Source organism: Tachypleus tridentatus, chromosome 1 (assembly GCF_004210375.1).
Source record: "Tachypleus tridentatus isolate NWPU-2018 chromosome 1, ASM421037v1, whole genome shotgun sequence".
Taxonomy (NCBI): Eukaryota; Metazoa; Arthropoda; class Merostomata; order Xiphosura; family Limulidae; genus Tachypleus; species Tachypleus tridentatus.
This window is the reverse complement of record NC_134825.1, coordinates 99739535-99763118: the sequence shown is the minus strand read 5'-3', so window position 1 is coordinate 99763118 and position 23584 is coordinate 99739535. Positions and strand designations below refer to the sequence as shown.

Here is a 23584-nt window from a genome sequence, read left to right as displayed (position 1 = left end):
GTTTTGAAGTATACAATAAAGGTGTAGAGGAGGTTCATGAGACTCAGTGTACAAACTGGAATGAGGAAGTGCAGAAAGCCCCCATGCAGAGCTGAATCTCCAGATGGTGAATGGGACCCAACATCTTTAAGGCCAAGGACTTGGCAGAGCCATAGACCATAGTTCCAGTTTTGATGTAATCAGGGCATGGTAAATATTTAGTATAGAACGTCAATCTGCTCCCCAAGAGGTGGAAGAGAGGACACAGAGAATGTCCAGTGCCCTTGTACACTTGACGTGTAGTTGCTTGATGTTAGGGGATGAAGCAGGAATGCTAGGTGCACAAGAAAAGCCTTTCACCAAGAATATCGGCAATGCTCTGGGCATCAGCAACTTCTTAGCCTTTGGAGTGCAAGATTTATGGGATTACTTATCTTCCAAGTATTCTCCTATATAACTTTGGAACTGGTGGAAGAAGAGATGTTAGTTGTAAACTTAATCCAAGAGAGTCATTCTGGCTTTGATGTCGTAACCACCGAACATGTGCACAGGCCTGCTGAAAAGCGATGAGGTTTGAAAGTGTGGAATACCTATGAAAGGTATCCAAGGACCGTTTTTGAGCCTCCCATGCCATTTGGCAGGCAGGATTTCACCACAGACAAGGATACCATGGAAAACATGTCGAATACAGTCAGTCACTGCTGCCATACAGTCGTCTATCGATAGCTTGCAGATGAAGACAGGATAAAGATCTAAGAGAGCAGTGAAAGAGTGCCAGTTGACCTTGTCCATCTTCCACTGAGGCATGAGAGTCATGTGAAATTGGCCACAGCCAGTCTCCCTCAAAATGATGAGAAAATTATATTTGTGAAAACGGCTGGTTTGGGTTGAGAAAATTTTTATGTAGAGGAGCATACAACGTTTCGACCTTCTGCGGTCATCGTCATATTTACAAAGAAAGAAAGAGGTAACTGACTGATAGCTGACCACATGTTTGAAGGGGGTTGTGTAACTAAGTGTAGGAATGTAAAGGGCGTGCTTAGATGTTTGATTATATTTATTAACATAGGTATAAAGGTGTTCATTTGTATTGGTTTATTTTGGGCTTAAGAAACCAAATAAACACAGCTATAAAACTATGCTCACCAGATAAAATTAACGATTATTAGACAAAATAAAACAATACTTCATCAACATCAATAAGTTTCCTACACAAACCGTAGAAAACATTATACGCACACATCTAGACAAATAGCAAAATCAACTAACAAAAGTAAATATATCCCACGAATTAAAAAATCACAAAACCATATAATGCTGCATACCATATATTCCCAACATTAGCATAAAAATAACCAACACTTGGCAAAAACTAGAAACAAAATATGATATTCCCGTTAATACCTAATTTATTCAAAAACCAGGCACAGTATAAACTAAGGTTTATACTGTTTAAAAACTACACTGACAAACACCACACCAACATTATTTATAAAATACAATGTGATAACTGCCACGACTTCTATATTGGAGAAACAAGTAGAAAAATGGAAACCAGAATTAAAGAACATTAAAAGTCACCTTCACACGTTTTCGAACACTGCAAATCCAATAAACATAACATAACCATAGAAAACACCCAAATACTAAATAAAGAAACAAACATAAACAAACGCAAAATTAAAGAATTCTTACTTACATAACAACTTAAGCTCAAAACAAACCAACACAAAGGAACACCTTTACACCTATATTAATAATTAATAATAAATATAATCAAACATCTTAGCATAGGCCCGGCATGCCCAGCTCGTTAAAATACTCGACTCGTAATCTGAGGATCACGGGTTTGAATTACTATCACACCAAACATGTTCGTCCTTGTAGCCGTGGGGGCTTTATAATATGATGGTCAATCCAACTATTCGTTGATAAAAGAGTAGCCCAAGAGTTGGCGGTGGGTGGTGATGACTAGCTGCCTTCCCTCTAGTCTTACACTGCTAAATTAGGGACGGCTAGCATAGATAGCCCTCGAGTAGCTTTGTGCGAAATTCCAAAACAAACAAACAAACAAAACATCTTAGCACGCCCTCTACATCCCTACACTCAATTACACAACACCCTTCAAACATGTGGTCAGCTATCGGTTAGTTACCTCTTTCTTTCTTTGTGAACCTGACGATGACCGAGGAAGGTCGAAACGTTGTTCACTCCTCTAAATAAAAAAATTTCTCAACCCATACCAGCCGTTTTTACATATATAGTTGTCGACTGTTAGTTTTAAATTTGCTTCCCAACGGCTCAGTAGTAAGGCTAAAGGTTTGTCACACTAAAAATCAGATTTTGATACCCGTGGTGAACACAAGAAACAAACAGATAAAAGTTTTTCAAATTTATAATTCTGATATTAATATTAAGAACATTTACGACGTTACTTCAAATTTCTTTCTGTGGTTGTTTACCGAAACTAAAGTACAGGAATGTTTAATACCAGAGCCTATTTTCTACTGGATTTTTGGAACCAAAATGTAAAATGTTTGAAACAATTTATTTAAATCTAACTTCAGAAACACTATAATTTGAATTCTGCATGGGTTGCATTACTATTTGATATTGACTGGCGTAATCAGTTAAATTACTCCAGCACAGTCTTATTCCAAGTTGTAGCTTCTATAAGGCTAAATTTCTTGTTTTTAAAAATCCATAAGCCCTTCTCATTTGTCAACAGATATCCAGTATAGTTTTATTTATTCCTAGAAAATAAGTACTGTTTACAAATATTGTCATAAAAAAACAATACAATAGAAAAATTCAGTGGTTAGTCTGAAGGCTTACATGTATAGTGATAAAACCTGGATTTCGATATTTGTAGTGGGTACGGCACAGGTAAACTTGTGCAACTATGTGCCTAACTACAAAACAAACAAATAAAACCTTCATCTAATAACATTGTATTTTCAGTGATGACGAGAAAACCCACTTGTAGAGAAAAATATATATGTAAAAATTTTTCTCAACCCAAACCAGCCATTTTTACATATATAACACTGTATTTTCATTAAAAAGTAATCCCTAATTGGGTATAATATAACTGTATTGGGTCACAAAGAGTCCTACGTCCGATTATATGGTGACATGTACGAATATTATATTGTTTGTTTGGTTTTTTAAAGGACACAATGTTGGCCCTGATGTATCGCACCCCCACCATGCGAGTCATCTTTTATTTATTTCTATACGTTGTTGTATATTTTATCTTGCCAAATATGTATTAATGGTTCTGATGCTGATTAATTATGAAAGAAAGAGCATTTAACCTTTGAACGCTGATAAAATATTAATTTCAGCAGAATGTGAGCACGTTCCCATTGCGGCCAATGTATTGTCATAGAAACACTAGTTAAGAGTTAATAACTGATGCGCTTTGATAAAATCATGTACCTAAGCTGATCCCTCTATTGTTTTGTTTTCTTCTCTTCACCAACAGTTAGGTTAGTACTTACTATATATAAAATAACATTTTATGAATTATCTTTTTTTTTAAAGTTTTTGCTACAAGGGCAAAGTAAGTATCAGCTAGCTTTTGATATGTTGGGGTTTTCACTTGGGTTTGTTTCCGAAAGTAATCTGTGTAGATAGTTCAGATGAACAACAGATAATGAGCGAGACAGGGATTATACACGGAACTATTCTCTCGGCTTCTCACACGGTCGTATCGTTAGTGAGAAAGACAAGGAATTATAAAGTTAGATAAGCATGGCTAATCCCTCACACGTCAATAGATTGTCCAACCAACCAGAATATACTTACTTTGTCGCTTGCCCACTTATTTCTCAACTTATCCCAAAAATAGATAAAAATAAGGCACAAAATGCGTTATAGTAACATATCACACACAAAGAGTGCAGTCGGAATCTAAAGCGGAGTATTACATTTCAAGCCACGTAATTACCGAATATTTACTATGGTTTCAGATAAACTTCCTAATTTTAAAGAAACTCTCTTTATTCTCTTATATTTTTGCAGCGTGTTCTCAACAGAATATACGCACGAAAGCGAAGAAAGATTTTACTTTATTCACACCGAGGCTTAAAATGGCAGCTTATCTTTTGGATATTTGCTTTCCTATTTGCATTTTGATGTAAAAAATGGGCTATAGCCGAAAGAATAATAACAGTTTAGATATAATAGATCAGTCAAAATGTAATGTAAACCAAAAATCTAATTACAACAGAAACATAATCTGTATTTTTATGTCCTTATAATCTTACTTTATTACATATTAAAACTATAAAAATCGATGAGTATAAATTTTGATTTTTTTGTGAAAATGACTTTTCAGTATTATTAGTACTTATCGCGTTGCAGTAAAATCAGCTTATTAATTAAAAAAGATATACTTTATGATGATAAAAACATTAAAATTTCCGTATATTCAACCTATATACAATATACTGCAAGATGTACTAAGTAAATGAAATATGGTTTGAAATTATCTCCCCAACCATTTATAATATGCACTTTAGAAATGAAGTCTCTTCCAGGGGTTCACGGTCACGTCTGAAGCCTTACAACTTTAAAAATCGGGTTTCGTTGGCTAGTGTGCTGTATCGACCATAGGTATGTGTAGCTTTGTGATTAATCGCAAAAAATACAAACAATACTACGAAACCTAATATATCCTATAGAGATACATATTTCAGGTAATTGTGATTCTTTTGGCGGTAGACGCTACAATTTAATGTAAAGACGGTCAAAAAGTTGTTTTAATTAAAAGAAACAATAGCCATTTAACTGATTAATAAAATCATCCAGTACGGATGTGTTTGCACTTACAAGCTTTGAAAGTATCAACTAACAATGTTAATAAAGAACGTGATCTGAAAGTACTTGTTAAGAATGGCAGTAAAGAACGTGAACGGACGGATAGTGAACCTTACAGCCTTCTACTTATAAGGCCTGGCGTGGCCAGGTGGTTAAGGCACCTCACTTGTAATCCGAAGGTCGCAGGTTCAAATCCCAGTCACATCAAACATGCTGTCCTTCCAGCCGTGGGGAGGTATAATGTGCTGCCAATCCAACCATTCGTTGGTGAAAGAGTATCCCAAGAGTTGGCGGTGGGTAATGATAACTAGCTGCCTTCCCTCTAGTCTTACATTGCAAAATTAGGGAGAGCTAGCGCAGATGGCCCTCGTGTAGCTTTGCACGACATTTAAAACAAACCAAACCAATCGACTTATAAAGCAATGGATAATAGATACTTCTGGTGACAGAATTATTACAAAGATAAATGACTAACCAAATGGTGTAACTTTCAAAACGACAACATCATTAATTCTAAATTCATGATACGATTCGCCATAGAATGTTTGTGCAAAATCTGAAAATAATTGATTGATTGAGAACTGCTACAAAACTGATAAAAATGGTATAAAGTCTTCTGATAAGGCAACAACACTACTCTATCTGTGAGGAGATGGCACTTGTTGAAGAAAGGATTACCTTTTCCAAAAAAATTATGAAACATTTTCCTCATTCGCAATTTTTTCGAAAATATATATTGGACAGGCAGTTGTAATGTCAGTTTGCTCTCAAACTACTGTAGTTCTGCTTCAAACTGGACTTGGTGTGCAGATGAACAAACACCTTGATTCTATTTAAGTAATCGAATCTCTTCACAAATGAGGTTTCTATTTTTCATGTACAAAAATGAAGAAGTAAGATAGTAGCACAGCAGTATACTTAGATATCGAAATCCGCAGTTTCTTATCTGGTATGTCTATTCAGTACATTGTGGATAATATTGACTATAATACCAGAGCGCTAGATGGATCAAATAAATTTCATAAAATAGGTATTTTCATAACTGTAACTAGAACACAGTAAATGATTAACTTTCATTAGACTAAAGGAAGTGGTATAACTTCTATGAATAATGAACAAATTCCTGACTTAATAATTAGTGCTGAAACCTACAGTGTTGAGGAAAACTTCCTGGATACTTAGACCCCAGATATCTTCATGGAACAGCTTATGCACAGCTCTCACCCTGGAAGGTCATTTATATTGTTTGTGCCGATGATTGACTTGAAAGCAAGTGATGAAATATATATTTATTCCACTTTATTTTTCGTAAGTGAACAAACTAAACGATATAATGTTGCACACATTATGATCTTTTACCTATCTTTACTGGGGAATTTATTAAAAATACAATGAAATAAATCATCGTACAATGCATTACGAGATATCGTTTTTAGACTTCGAGTACTTCACACTGAAACAGGCCTTTTTGGATGCATAGACCATCATATGCATGAATCAACATTACTAGAATTATAGAGGATTATATATGTCGATATTACTGTAAGGCATATGTTTAGTGTAAAAGCTATCTCAAATGCTAAAATATCTCATTCGCTTATAGAAGGAAATTGATGGCTTTCTGCTATCCAGATCTTATGATATGCCAATTTTGTTGAAGCTCGACTTTTGACCCACAAATTATTGACACAATGGAATATTCAATTAAAAAAGTACCTCAGCATTTTATTGAAAGTACTTATAGTGTATACAGAGATATCCAGAAAATAACTGTAACTATTAATGGGTACTCAGTTGTAAATAATCATAGCAGAAATTATAATCCCGATAATAAGACAAAAATCACTGGAAACTAACAGAAGATGTATTAGATATGTGGATTGGAGGAGAAATAACCTTACACAGTGTTTGTTCAAACCCAGCATTTGACTACATGGATGGAAATGTGGAAAGATACAAGAAAGCTCTAACTCATTTACAAACAACAAAGTTATGTAAACGTTAAAGCTATTGTGAATGTATGGGACATTATGTAAAAGGGAGAATGGCTGGAAGAAACTGTGTGAAAGAACATAGTGTTCATATATTTCATAATGGGATGTATACCACCCTACATATATTTAGTTTGATAAAAAGGTTATCACTAAAAAAGTAGAGAAAAACGAGAAGTTCTGTTAGTATGCACCAGTATTTGATCAGAATGATTTAACGAAATATGATATTTTGGAAGTCAACGAGAAAGCTCTAGTGATTCGATACAACAGAAAATCAGAGAATATAACAAACTATCTTGGTTATAGTCAGTATATTCCTGCAGAAGGTAGTTGTAAGTATTAAGTTCGTAACATCAGTATTTGCAGCAGCTACATATCATAGCCGTAGGATCCTCTATATAATCCATGTGTGTAAATGTAAGGAGGGTGTTGAACCATAAGAATGGGACTAGAAAATAAAGAAAATGAAAGAGTACAAAGAGAGCAACTTCCACCACCACACAAATCCTATTGTTGGACAGCCCATTGTTCCTAACAAAAACACGGCTTAGGGTGTACCACAATGTCTGTTCAAAAATGGCATATAGTATTAAAAAATGTGTGCTTGAAACGTGGTTCAGTAGAGGGTTGTGTGAGTTATGTTGTTGGATATATATTAAAATGTATTGTAATAAAACTTACAAACATTACATTTTATGTGTTTAGTTTATTTTGATAATTTTAGTATGTTACACAGTTGTCAGTTTCGTGTAAAACCCGCTGAAATACTTTATCTTGTAATTTATTTTGTGTTTATCCAATATTTTCACATGTTATTTGGATCCTTACGAAACGTATTTCGCATTGCTTTCCATTAATGTATAAAGACACAGGTTTCTCTAATATCTAATAAAAAGACATAACCACAAAATATTACTTTATCATAAGATAATACGCAAATTTTTGTATGTATATATATATATATATATATACACTATAAAACTATTTGAACAGGATTTTGTATATTTCATACTATGATATATTTTAACATAAGACCATATTGGTAGGTTTGTTCATTATACAATGATACCGTATATATAAATGATACTGTGATCATGTTTGTCTTCATTAAATGAGTGGATTTCAAGGTAGAAACGATAATACCTACGAAGTGTCACAAGAGACCAAATTGTAGAGAACACCTTGATCGGCCACCACGAAAGGTGGAAATTTTAATGCCACCATGACACTTGACAACGCATAAGGTGCATTGCCAGGGCGAATGAAGTGGCACAAGAAGCCATGCAGATAGTTAATGATCAAAGAATTTTTTTGATTAGTAAATTATGTCATAAAACATTTCAACAAATAAATATAATAAATTAATTAATGACTTACTGTTTTACTAATCATGCTACTAATATAAAAATTATTTAATATAATAACACTTATCGTTTTTATAAAATATTCCCTTGAAGTATTAAAAAATAGATTAAGTTTGTATGTTAAATTATTATATGTTATTTAGAGAGTTAAATAAGCATCCTTTTCAGTCTAAATAGATGATGTATAAAAATTATAGAAATGAATTAACAATAAGTGTTTTAATACTTGAAAAGTCAGGAAATGTAAAAAGTAAGGTTAAATGTAGAATTGAAGTCTATAATCATTATCTTAAGTGTATCCTAAATTATAAAAAAGGCAATAGTTTGCCTCATTTAATATTTATGAAAATGATACGTTAGATAGAAAAAAAGCTTTTAAGCCATACATTAACCGTTTTATCAGCACTATTTTCTTATAGTAACACATGCAATGTATAAATGAGAAATATAAATATAAATTAAGACGAGTTCAAATCTCTGTGATGTCGAATGAAAGTATAGTAATACTATCCACCTTTGTAGAGCACATACAAAATAGATCTAGTAAGGCCATCCGCCAATAGAACCTTAGAAATACGATACTATGTAACACAAATTTTGTTCCTGGACAGTATGTGCTATTTCTTAATTGCTTATGTTGTAAAAGTACAGAAAATGGCCATTATTCCCTTCAATATTTGCTTTTGTGACCTAGATAATGAAATTTAGAAATTAACCTATTTTCCATGTAAAAACGGGCAAATTTGCACAGTTACATTTACATAAGGTCTGAATAAAACAACATATGAATCAAGATTTACATGTATTTATACTAAAGTTATACAAAATGAACAAAAATGTTTAAAAGTAACTTGCGACTTGCACACTTTCATCTAACAAATCCCACTCCTTGAGCCTAGATGTCAAAAGCTCGTCACTCGACTTTTTTAGACCAAGATCTCTGACCAAGTCATTGAGGTCTCTTTGGTTGGGGTAGTATGTGTTTTTCTCACCAGCTGCAACTCTGAAATTGTAATCTGGATTTTCTACGTCTACCTCCTCTTCTGAGGATGGCTGCTTTCTCTCTGGCGGAGTGGGTACAGGGAGCTCAGGGCAGTGTAGCACTGGGGCGATGGATGATGGAAGGTTCGGATACACGATAGCAGATGCATTCTTGTCAGCTCGACGTTTGTAAGGTTCCACCATGCAGAAGTAGCAATTTCTTGAGTGGTCAGTGGGTTCACGCGAAATTCTTGGAATAGCAAAGTTCATGGCTCTCTTTTCCCTCTGTACTATCCTGCAAAAGAGCAAAATAAAATTGTTACTATGAATAATAAACTTATTTCATCCAAAACTAATGTGTAAGAGGTTCATGCAAGATATTTTATATGTGATATTTTTTCTATACTATTGGAAATTAAAAAAATTAAAAGATATTTAAATTTTAAAAGGTCTAAAATTTGTATAATATAAAATCTTACTATTCAAGCAAGCAAAAATTGTCCGTCTTACCTTCTAGAGTTTTTGCAGTGCTCGTAGGTAAAATGAGGTGCCCAGGGTTTATCGTGATCCCGATAGGCATACCGAAATATGCCTTGTAGGCTTCACACGTTTTAGCAGATGCTGTAACAGAGAACTTTTTAGTTCTTGTCTTGATAAATTAGCCACATACATAGCAGAATGCGTCTGGAGAATGCTTACAGCTTCTTGATGCCATCTCTGACAAAATCAGATAGGTCTGGGTGTTCACTTAGGCAGCTAGAACCAAACTGAAGTGGTGAGCCCCTGTATATATATATTACTAAGGAAAGTTCTAGAAAATTCTAAAAGTTTCTTGAAAATATTTGTCAATTCTACACCATTCTTGAAAATTCTTGTAAGTTCTAGAAAATTCCTTGTAAGTTCGAGAAAATTCCCTATCAGCTACTCAGCACTCAACAATCTACCTGAAAGTTTCATTGCCCAGGTCACAGAAGCAAAGTTTGAAGAGAAAAATATGTCTTTTCCATTTACTTTAGGTATAAGCAATTGAGAAATAATACTTTCTGCACAGGAACAAGAAAAAATAAATATTTTGTTACATAGTGTGATCTACCTAGTAATGCCATTAACATTTGTAAAACGTATGTAAATGAAAACTATACTATAACATGTAAAATGAAATACTTTGTCAATAATAATATATAAAGGTAGAGAAATAGTATATTTAAACTATAAACGGTAAGACTTTATATTAAAATTATTGTATGATATTTAGATAGAAAATCCATTCTCTTCAGAAATTGCAAAAAAGCATGATTAAATATAGAAGTAACAACTATTAGAGTGTTAAATTTGATGGTAACACTGTTCAGCTCTAGAGACAGCAAAATAATTCATGAAAGTTAAATGTGTAAGAGTCTAATATGAACACGCTACTACAATAAAGGTTAAAGAAACAAAAAAGAAACAATTAACTCAACAATAACAACACTTACCAAGACACAACTAAACAAGTGTTTGTCCAGGACTTTACACCAATATTGATGAACAATATATCATAATTATCAATAATATCAATATTATTTTGAAAAAGGAATAAGTAAAAAGAACGAGAAAAAATCCAATTCTACCCAAATATAGTGTTTCAGAGATACATTTAAATATCAATATCCAATAGACGTGCAATATCTAAGTATGTATTCATTAATTAGTTTTTGACAATCATCTTTACAGTTATTTGTTTGAAAGGATATAATTTAACCCCTTTATTGAAATAATATGTTCCCACCATCAAATACCTATTTCCTATTCTGGGTTTAGGATAAGGTCCCATGATATGTACTTCATTTATCTTACCAGGTTCTGTTAATTTAGTGCTTTATATAAATCCAATTGGCTGCTTCTGATCAAATTTCGTGGTTTGAAAATATGACATGACGACACACAGTTTGTAAAGTTTTTTCTCACAGTAGGCTAATAACCACATCTGAATACTTTGTGTATTGTTTTTTTCAACACCAAGATGAGCATCTGTAATATGGTCATGCAATTCACTATTGCTAGCAAATCTTTTTGTCTAGTAAAGAACGTTATCATTGAATACATAGTATATGGATTTATGTACAGTCTCCACAATTATAGTCGAATCACCTGGTATTAGTTAAATTTTGAAATAAGAGTATATACGCTTTTATTCATCATCATTTCCTTGCCGAGTAGCCAGTTGTCCTCTAGCGTTAACACTGAAAATACAAATCGTTTAGGTGATAACTGGAAGTTCTTCAAGGGGAATGAGTCAATAGGGAATCTGGGAACTGGTTCTCCTTTTCTTTTCTTTGCAGTATTTCAAATTTACGTCTTGTATTTTAGTGACCAGCACATCAATCTACCAGTTAACTTCTAAGTTTTCTGTAACTATTTCAAGACAGCATGGTAAGTTATAACTTAACTTCTTCTTCATTTAGGTACATCTAAAAGTTTCCTATAGTCCAGACTGTGGATAGACATTTTAACTCTATAGTAGTATAGTTTTCTTCTGTGGAACTTAGTTTTCTACTGGCATTTGCTATAACACAATTCTGACAAAGAACTGCTCATAATCTAACATTTGAAACATCAGTATGCAATAATAGTGTTCATTTTTTTCTTGAAAATTGCAAGAAAATGGATTCATTAAAGTCTACTTTAATCTGAGGAATGCATGTTCAAACTTTGGGATCTATTTCCACCTAATATGCTTCCTTCATACCTGATATAAAGATTCAGCAATTGTAGTAAGTTTGAAATGAAGTGATTGTACCAGGCAATATGCCCAATAATGTACATACATTTTTGCAGTTTCTTGGAGTTGGGAAGCCTTTAACAACCTTCATTTTGTCATTATTTGTGCATATTTTCTCAAGAAAGAGTTCAAGTTCTAAATATTATAGTTCTGATTGATGTAATGTTCTTTTAGCAAGATTAGTTTACATGGCTTGTAGAAAGCCAATTCAAGATCTTTCAAACGTTGTCCAAATGTGGGTGAAAACATTGTATTATCGACAATGTAATCTTTGGAACATTCAGTTACTTCTACTAAAGCATTATTCATAATTATTTGGAAAGTGACAATTGCATTTTTACGACCAAAAGACATCACTTGAAATTGATAGTCTGTTATGAAAGCAGTTTTATGTCGATCTCTATCTTAACAGGTATTTGCAAATATTCACTGGATAATTATAACGAACTGATTCATGTTGCCCCTGACAAAGCAGTCAAAATACGACATATGAAGCAATGGATAGTTGTCAGATCCTGAGACTTGATTTTACTTCCTGTAGTCAACACAGAGCCTAAACTGATTAGTTTCCTTTTTAAAAGTAACTACTAGAGAGACCTAAGAAGAAGTGGAGGGTTTTATTAACACATTACATCCACTAAATAATGTAGCAGTTGTAATTTATTGGGAAAATAACATTAAGGTTCACTAAACACTGACTTTTTTGTAGTGGTTACAATACTATGTTCAGAATACTCTTTGATATTTATTGTTAAAATACCAGCATATTTCAACACAAATTACTTTAATTGTTCACAGTCATGCCCAAAATATGACACATTTAATTTAAGAAAATTTGTAAAAATATTAAGGGTTACTTTATTTTGCTGAATGAAAACTAATTCAAAAAGACATGATACAGCCAAAACTTTCATAACACTAAAACATTGGTTCACAGTGCTATTTATTACTCATGGTTTTATTCAAAATATTCTAATAGTTAACAGATCACCATTCCATCTGCAAGAAACGTATTACCTTTGTTTCAAGTTTTTAGTTGAAATGTTGGATCATTTCTTTTAACTTATTGCCATATATATTCATTTAGTATTGAATAATCCAACCTACTATCTGTACGACATATTAATTTCACATCATTAATTTCAGGGTTATGTGTGGCAGATCCATTTCAGTTTTTGTTGTTAGATAACACTATGTAACGCAATATAAAATCTTACCATTTAACCAAGCAAAAATTGTCCGTCTTACCTTCCAGAGATTTTTGCAGTGCTCGCAGGTAAAATGAGGTGCCCAGGGTTTATCGTGATCCCGATAGGCATACCGAAATATGCCCGATAGGCTTCACACATTTTAGCAGATGCTGTCACAGAGTATTTTTTTGCTCTTGTCTCGATAAATTGGCCATATACTTAGCAGAATGCGTCTGAAAAATACTTGCAGCTTCTTGACGCCATCTCTGATAAAATCAGATAGGTCTATGTGTTCACTTAGGCAGCTAGAAATAAACTGAAGTGGTGAGTGATGAGCAATGTAGATATATTACTAAGGAAAGTTCTTGAAAATTCTCGTAAGTTCTACAACATTCTAGAAAGTTCTTGTAAGTTCGAGAAAATTCTCTGTCAGCTACTCAGCACTGAATCTACCTGGAATGTTCTGGAAAATGAGTAAATTTGAAAATTTCCTTACCCAGGTCACAAAAGCAGTTTTAAGAGAAAAATATGTCTTTTCTATTTACTTTAGGCATAAGCAATTGGGAAATAATACTTTCTGCGCAGGAACAAGAAAAAGTAAACGTTTTGTTACATAGTTTTATTAAAGGAGATTTATACTTTCATGGAACTCAAAACCTTCTTCTTGATTCCTACTCTTGTTTCTTGACTGATGCCCTTCATACATTTGTTCCCTAATTATATATTTTCTTTTCTTCGGACAATGTATAGATAATTGTCTTATTTTATTACATAAATAACAACTCTTCTTATTTGCTGCTCTCTTCCGAGGATGGTTGTTTTCTCTCTGGTGGAGTGGGTACAGGGAGCTGAGGGCAGTGTGGCACTGGGGCGATGGATGATGGAAGGTCCGGATACACGATAGCAGATGCATTCTTGCCAGCCCGACGTTTGGAAGGGTCTACCATGCAGAAGTAACAATTGCTTGAGTGGTCAAGCGTGGGTTCACGCCAAATTCTTGGAACAGCGAACTTCATTTCCCTCTGTACCAACCTGCAAAAGAGCAAAATAAAATTGTTATTATGAAGAATAAAATTATTTCATCAACAACTAATGTGTAAGAGGTTCATGCAAAATGTTTTATATGTGATATTTTTCTATACTATTGAAAATTTAAAAAAAATTAAAAGATTTTTAAATTTTTTGTGACAGCTAGTCCTCACGTATTGGTCTACACAACAACTACTCTTGGATCTTCTATAGTGTGAGCCACTTATAATCTTTGTATGTGGCTTTATTGACATCTCCATATTTGTCTTTCTCTGGGCACGTTTCTAATGCCACTCTTTCGCTACAGAAGTCCCAGGTGTAATGGTATTCATTGTATTAGGTGACCAAAAATGCAGCTTGGATATCTTGTTGAGATTCTTCTGTAACGAGGAATGAAAACTCACTGACTACTTGAAGAAAAGGATAGCTGGAACGGTCAATAATTCGATATTAAATAGCAGTGGTCTTGATTGAAAACATACGTTGAGGCGAATTACAATTGGCCACAAATTTAGTTAGGTGTGTAGGCTTTTGAAGTATCATAACTGCTCTATTACAGCTATGAACTGCCAAAACATCTATCAGTGACACTCATAACTTACTTGGCAGATTTGTCAAATGACATCTTTACAGTGTTTTTTGTTCTCATACCTTACACTGTTTGTAGAAAATGCATCTCCAATGCCTCAGAATTTCTTGATCCAGAGGTCTTCAATTCAAGAGCCTACTCTCTAACCTGGTGTTTTTGCTTCTCCTTCCCTTTGGATAACACAATTGATATAGACCAGTAAAAGTAAGAACGAGTGAGGTCGAGACTACTAATTAATTTCTACAAACATAAATTGAGATATGTTAGACAATGCCAACTCCTACTTCTGAACATTAGATTCCACTAATACTTACGTTGTCTCTCTTTAGATACCTTCTTCCACTTAAAGATTATTCTATTTTTGGTACAACTTAAAACATTCTTCATATATTTGTGTTACTTTTTCCTCATTTTAGTACACTTATAGCCTACATTTGAGTGTATTATACTTGCATCTTGTAGCGAAATAGTATTAAGAAAATATTCAGTAAAATTGTGCATTCATAAAATATAAATTAATTTGTATGATCGAACTAAAAATAAAATGCTGGATACAGCAAGTTTACATTTATCAAGACATATAAGCTGTTATCCATGCAGTTCATATAACATTGATAATTACATCACTATAGATTTCAATATGATTTAATTAATAATAAAGAACACAAAGAACGACAGATTAATTCATTTGTGTTGTTCAAAGTTTAGAATGATTTTATCTATTGTTCATGTATTCGGTTAAGACCACATACATATATTTATTGACATGAATTTATCGATGCATACATATATCGCCATTATCCATTGCCTCACAATCTAGCAGTTTATAACAAACTAACTGCAGCTCTCAGGTTACTCTCTGAAGCTACATTTTGGTACCTGCAATCCTGTAATGTACTGTCAGTTAAGAGCCACTGTACTTAACGTTTTGTTTCAGTTAAAGCACCACTAACTAAATAAACATTGGTAGAATTCAGTTGAACTAAGACTTTTTATCTAATATTCACGTCAGCCAGAAGATGTCAGATTCAACTAGATTAGATCAGATAAGTGATTTCTGACAATATCAAATAATGTTTTGAATGTTCAAACAAATCATATTGTTTTTCATTCATAAAATTTACAGTATAGAAATAAACTAATGAAATAAACCAATGGAATTACCAAATATTATCATTATATTATGCCTTTAAACAGTTAGTAGCTTAGAAAGCAAGAGATGCAAAGTTGTTTCAACTAAGTTGAACTCTTAGTTATTGTCTTCAATTGTACAAACTGTTCATGTATTATAGACACAGATCTACGAGCTCCAGCGATCTTAGTTCGTGGTCAGATAAGCCCACCTATATCAACCAGGAGGTTATTATTGTTGGCTCCAGCTGACAGAGCTGTATTTCATCTCTAATGTTTCCTCGCATAACACATTGTGCAGCCAAATATGTACTATAAGTTCTTACCTCGTCATCATGTGAGTTGACATCACTTCTGAAGGCATTCTCATTTAGAGCTATATGCAGTTTTCTTGTACATTATCATAACACAGGGCAAGAACTCACGTTAGTTGGTTTAAAAGAGGTTAACAAAAATTCCAAGCAGACATTTGTTAGTTTGTATTATCCGTTCTGATAAACCATTAGACTGGGGATGATAAAGTAATGTGTGTGTCATCAACACACTAACGCTTTATATACCACAGAGAGAAATAGTTCGATTAACTCAGTTTCCTGATCCATGTGGATCTCTTCTGTTGCTGCAACCTTTGAACACATCAACAAGCGACTATGTCAATGTACAACTTAGTGGATAAACGTCTATGGGCGTTACTACCTGGAATAAATTAAAACTTAGCAAAAACGATGCTCGTATTGCGCTAAATAAATCCAAAATTCGCAAATTTATATTTTACACATACTTAAATATTTGCCATAAAGATTATGGTACTAAAAACGTGTATCAAAAATGTGTTTTCTATTAGGGAATTTATTGAATGATAACATGAATCGTTCTTGTTGTATCTAATAAGAAAATATATTATAAAATCCACACGTTTTGCAAGATTTTACAGATTAACATAATTTAAAAATCAGAATCGGTAGTTTACAGATTAGATTAAGGACGACATTAGCACACACTAAAACTCTTTTAAAATGGACGTGAAGAAGCAAAAAACATTAATGCAATCACTAAAACTATCAGATAGGGTACCTAATGTCACTAGGAGGCAGTACTATTACTTTTACTACTTTAAGACACTAATTTCAAAACAAAATCATAACATAAATATTAGTCAAACAAATTAAATATGTTTTGATCTAAGTTGCGTTATTAAAACAAATAATATTCTAGGTGCTTTCTTATATCCAGTGAATTATTGCAACTATTTCTACGACAACTGCCACAAGCAGCAACACAGGGTAAATCATGCTTTTTACAGGACCATAAATTAGTTAAGCATGGATGTTTAGATGACACTTTACACTTTTAATAAATGAAGCTCAAAACATTCGTAGGAGCTTTATATGCGGCTGTTTGTTTGGTACAAAACAACAAATGTTGATTTTATATCTTCCGTTAGATGATGAAATTTCTGCATTCATGAAACTGTTCATTGAAAATTGCAGATGGACGTTTTATGTTAGTGGTAGTTTTTCTAGATTAACTTGAGATTTTGATGTGGAAATAACATTCATATATGATGCAAAACAAAGTTTCTGTAAGCTGTTAGTATTCTTATCACCATACATGATGATAAACAAATGTGAAATTTGTAAATGAGCTGCTTCAACCTTGTAAAGTATTAAGCTTATCTCTTGAATCTCATCTGATTCCAACAGCTTTTTCATGATAGCTTTTTCTCTTGTCCAAACTTAAATGACATAGTTTTATATTCACAACAAACATATATAAAAAAATTTGTAATGTGATAAGATGTGTCATTATGACTATAATCCAGATACTCAGCATTCTCGATCTATCTTCTGTACATTTTAAATTTCAGAGAACAAACATACATCAGCCAGGTTTGTGCAGATATGATGAAGAACTAACATTAAAATACCAGTATCATCCGTAACTACTGTTGTGGAGTGTGCACAGTTGGCAATTAAAGTGTCTGCACTATTACTGTTTTGCTAAACATCGAAACAATGTGACTTTAGCTAACTGTTCAAAAACTGAGAAGACTAGCTTTTGTGTCTCTTGTTTGAACAAAAGATGTGATAATCTTTATGAGTAGTGATAATTTAACTGATCTTCACATAAGTTGATGTGATTTTCATAAGTATTTTATACTCGTAATCATTTGTCGATGCTTTGTTATTGTAATAATAAAAAGCAACGGCACATACACTGCTGGCTAAAATCTTAAGGCCAATGAACATAAAGAAAAAATATGCATTTTGCGTTGTTAGACTCAACCACTTATTTAGACGGGTTGCCCGGCAAGACACCACCTGATCGTCAAACCAGATTAAGACCCTTACGGACGCAGAATGCAGCTCAAGAACAATAAGAGGGCATCTACGAGAGAAATACTTTAAAAACCGTAAATGTCTTCAAAGGCCACGCCTCCTTCCACACCACGAAACAGCTCGGTTAAACTTTGCTGAGAAGCACCAAACATAGGACGTAGAAAAGCGGAAAAAGATTTTGTTCTTTGATGAGAAAAAATTTAACCTGGATGGTCCAGATGGCTTCCAACGTTACTGGCACAATAAGGATATCTCACCGGAGACATTTTCTACACGACACATAATAATCTGGGGTGCTTTCTCCTTCCATAGAACAATGGAGCTTCAGGTTATACATGGGCGTCAAACAGCAGCTGACTACATTCGCATGTTGGAGAGAGCATCTTTATTGACTGAAGTCCCTCGCTTATGTGGAAATGATTGGATCTTTCAACAGAACAACGCTGCAATCCACAATGTCCGCAAAGGACTATTTCATGACGAATAAAGTGATTCTTTTGGACCATCCAGCGTGTTCGCCCGAACTGAACCTCATTGAAAATGTTTGGGGGTGAATGGCAAGGGTAGTCTATAGAAATGGACGTCAATTCCAAACAGTGCGTGATCTTCTTGAAGCCATCTTCACCATTTGGAATGACATTCCAGCCAGCCTTGAGCAAACGCTTATATGGACAATGCCAAAGCAAATGTTTGCAGTTATTCGCAATGGCGGCCGTGGAACTCACTACTGAGACCTCTTGTTGGGCATTTCCTTCCCTGTTTCGGACTTCTTTTTGATATGGTCTTAAACTTTTGACCAATTAGTATTTAGGCCAATTTCATAGTGTTCACTTTTTCCCTATAAATGCTAAAAGGTTTTTTTTATTTTCCCTTTTCTATTTTCACCTTTCAAAGCTCTACTCAAATAAGTGGTTGAATTTAACAACGCAAAATGCATATTTTTTTCTTTATGTTCATTGGCCTTAATATTTTGGCCAGCAGTGTATATCACACTTTCCATACAATAAATCATAAAATTGGTGAATGATGTCTTGGCATGAGAAATTTCTCTTCCAATACTCATGATGAAGTAGAGATCCACCATCAATAAGCTTTTCACTGTAAGAAAGTCTCTTCAGATTTGTTGCATTTTCAGTTATTACGCTTGCTGTATTCGCTTTCTTAGGCATTTTCATCAAATTATATTTAAACTAAAATGTTGTTTTTATGCTATCTGACTGAACAACAGCTGCAAGTAGTCTTTAAAATGCGTATGACTGCATTAACTATTTTTAGGTTATTGTGTAAATTGATTAGAGTATTAACGTAATCTGCTCTTTTCAAAGTTAAGTCTTTACTGTCTAATTTAAATTGGATCTCTGCACCTATGGTTCAGCTTTTTCATAGTTAACATTGTCACTACATTTAGTTTTAATTATCTCCGAGTGTAGAATAGCATGCATTAACAACATCCGCACCAATTTCAGACATTTTGACTCAAATACAACCAGAAGAATCACCATTACGTTTTAATAAAAGTGTGGCTAATGCCATGATGCCATTTAATCTTTGTAGTATGTAAAATCTGAAGGATCTCTTGACGTAGAGCTCTGTGGACAATTAGCTTCAGCAAAGTCTGAGTATTATATCTTAATGGAGTATAGTCATTATACGGCACACATTTCTATATTCATAATTGATCATAGAAGTGCCATAAGTTACATGCATCTGTGATACATTACTTTATTTGTGATAACTTGGCTTTAACTTGCTGCAAAGCAAGAATAGTGAAATTGACCATATCATTGCAATACCCTGACGGCTGAAAGAGCGAGCATGTTTATTGGGACAGGGATTTGAACACGCGATCTGCAGATTCCCTGTCGATTTTTCTAATCACCAGACTGTGCCAGAAATAGTGAGATACATCTAGCATACATAGTTATGAATTATACCCTATTTTGCAAGATCAATATCAGTGCTACAGTTTCATTTTCAATAACATCAGTGTCTAATAAAAAGTGGTATCACTTCTTCATCCACGAAAACAAGCTTTCGAGATCAAAATACTTTGTGACATTCCATAGTTCATGCAAATATATTTAAATTTTAATGAAATCACACAACTATGATTCTACCACAAAGTTGACAACATATCATTAGTAATACAATGCAACACCGAAGAAACTGTGGATATCTCACTTGCTCATAGGTTGAGGTAAGTCTCGCTGCTATTTGTGAACATGAACATACAGTTTTCTGGGTTCATTTTAAGTCTAATCTACTTATCCATTGGAATACCGTTTTTCGATTCGCAGCTACATACTTGAATATGCATCAAAACACCAAAATATCACCTACACACACCAAGTCCTTGAGTTAAAGCTCCATTAGCTTTTTAAAAATGACAGGTGCATTAAACAGGTTTAATGCCATGATGAAGAATTTATACAAACCGTTTTACTCGTGTTAAAATTAGTATTTAGGTTTTCTAATTATTCACCTAAATTTGCTTCCAGATGCCAGGTCTAAAGAGTTGAACCAATGAGGAACTTCCAAAGCATCCAGACATTAATTTGTGATAAAGAAAATGAAAGATGATAATGTGATTTACCACATTTATCCATCTAAAAGTAACAAGGAACCTTGGATTACCTTTTATATTCATGAACATCGCTAATAGATATGAAGAAGCAGCTTCCACATCTCTAGTTCTCCATGAAAGGCAAGATGGCAGATAGATTATTAGATGTGCTGAGACACTATCGATGACTCAATCAGATATTTTGTCCTTCAAATACATGGGCGTACTCAACCAACAAATATCTGAACTGTTTTCATTCTATTGGTTCTAGATTGTTTACACACTACTCAACCAACAATCTATGAGGTGTTGGTAGCTTGCCAATGATTTTGGCGGTTATTATTGAGAGAAATGAAATTCAGATTACCTAATTACCAGTTTCATAAAGTTTTATTTTGGACCATTTTTAAGCTGATGCTGCATTTACTAATAATTGTGTATGTGCAGAAGTGTTTATTTCATTAGCTTATAGTATGCATTGCCTATCTATATCGAACTAAAAGTTAAAAAAAATCTTGTATATTAATGCTTAGTAACACAGATACTAAAATATATGAACAAACATCAAATATATGTAAAAGCCTGTGTGTCACATGACTTTACGCCAGATTTCTAGAAATAAAAGGAGTCATAAAAACAAGGATCTATTTATCCAGATAGAATAGCTCAGTTACTGTGTGCTCCTTACTATTGGAGGTCATGAAGGAGGTACGGCAAAGTGTAGCGAGTGTTGGTATAATAAGCGTACAGTAAATAAGTAGTTTGTTATCACCTGATCAAATGCATAAAATTTGGTTTGAAAAATACCAATTCAATTTCAAACTTACTAGTAAATTGTTTCTGAATTAAGCTATATATTAGAAGTTGTTAACCTAGCTGATTTCTTGCCAATAATTCTTCTTCAAATTCGCCACGAAATCATTTCTTGAATGATCTTAATTTTATTTGGCTCGCTAATGAATTTACCGACGTTTTTTCTGCCTCTGTTGGTCAAACCTGATTTCGCAAAATTTATTTATCCAGTTAGCTTTAAAATGTAAAGTTAGGATATACTATGGAGTGGGGTGGGGTTGTAGTATTTGACCTGTCATTTTTGACGATCTATAAGCTTGTGGTTGGAAAAAAAAGCAGTGTGACATAATAGGTAGGAAGGCACATAGCACAAGGAAAAATTATTCGTGGGGAAACATACTACATATTTAGACTATTGATATAGCTATTGATGTATCAACATAATGTGCTTCCTTCTTCAAGTAATCATAATTTAATATCATTGCTTATGCTGTACGAATGTATTTTTGTTGTGTTCTAGCAAAACTGTTATGTTCTAAAAATAAACAATACCGTGAATGATCGAGTACTGTCAATCATAACTAATTGTTTCCATCAGAGTACAAAAATACCTGCTTTGTGATAGTTTAGTATAATGAATTCAGTGCTGAGAATTGTTCACGCTTTTATAAAGTGGATTTTCCAATTACGTTTTCAACCTATCGTAATTTAAGTGTTTTTCTTTAATGTTATGACAAAAATGACGTTTACGTTCTCATACTTTTGTTGTTGTTTCAATTCGCTTGATAATACTTGCAGTGCATTAAACGACTATAGTACGAGAAAGTCACAGGAAGCAATCTGCATTTTGCTTATTATCACAATATGTATGGGGCCCAGACTTAGTGCCATTCAACAGCACGTGTATGTTTACGTTATAAAGGATATTTTAACACAAAATTTTAGTTACTGATCTTTCGAAATAAAAAAACAAAATAAAACAAATCTTACAACAAGTTAGATTTACCCTAGATATGAATGCGAATATGAAAATGATATGTTGTGTAAAGCGTTTAAATACGCATTTGTCCGATATCAATAAATAGTTGACTGGAAGTTCTCAATAAAAAAAAAAAGTTAATCTTGACTGCTTATTTTCGATGATAAGAATACTTAGAACAATATGTGGTACAATTATATGGGCAACGTTCACAAGGCAAACGTTTTTTCTCCCCAAAAGTTTTAAGTGATAATTTTGAGAAAACATCTGGTAACTTCAGAATAGATCACACGGTGGACGGACAGAAGAAAAATACGCGATTTACAGTATTAATGAAAACGCAAAAAAATTAAGGAAATTATGAAACTTTTTTGTTGGTGCAATTTGCTTTCAAGCAAGATAAGAGATGGCCTGTGGAAGACATGTCTAAGTAAGTGATTCAACAACCAAAGGAAATCACATTGAACGTGTATACCTTGTTAGCCTTTATAATGAAAATTATAGGACATTCATCCATATATAGTGGGTACTCTAATTTAATTTAAAAAAATTAATAGTATCCGTGTTCAACTTATTATTTTTGAAATCATAAATAAAGCCACTCAAACTACTGCCGTTTACGTAGCACAAGATAAGACAACTATTGTAATTTAACTGTCCTCTGGTTTTTGCTTATTATAGAATACCAAATGGACAAGCATTATAATGCTAGCTGTCCCTAATTTAGCAGTGTAAGACTAGAGGGAAGGCAGCTAGTCATCACCACCCACCGCTAACTCTTGGGCTATTCTTTTACCAACGAATTGTGAGATTGACCGTCACATTACAACATCCCCACGGCTGGGAGGGCGAGCATGTTTGGCACGACGGGGATGCGAACCCGCGACCCTCAGATTACGAGTCGCACGTCTTAACACGCTTGGCCATGCTGGGCCCATTTAGTTACTTAAACAATGGTAACAAATAGTTACAAAGTGATATGAGCGAATCCATTTACTGAAGTAATGTGGGTAAATTCGATTATTATGCTAATGTAAATATATAGTAATTATAAAAGTTGGAAAAACGT

General features: G+C 33.6%; 1 protein-coding gene across 1 annotated transcript in view; it reads left to right on the top strand.

Moving 5' to 3' along the window:
- The window catches only part of LOC143256791 (fibronectin type III domain-containing protein 5b-like), an 85203-nt gene that overhangs the window by 23156 nt on the left and 38463 nt on the right, over positions 1 to 23584 (top strand). The window lies entirely within an intron of this gene.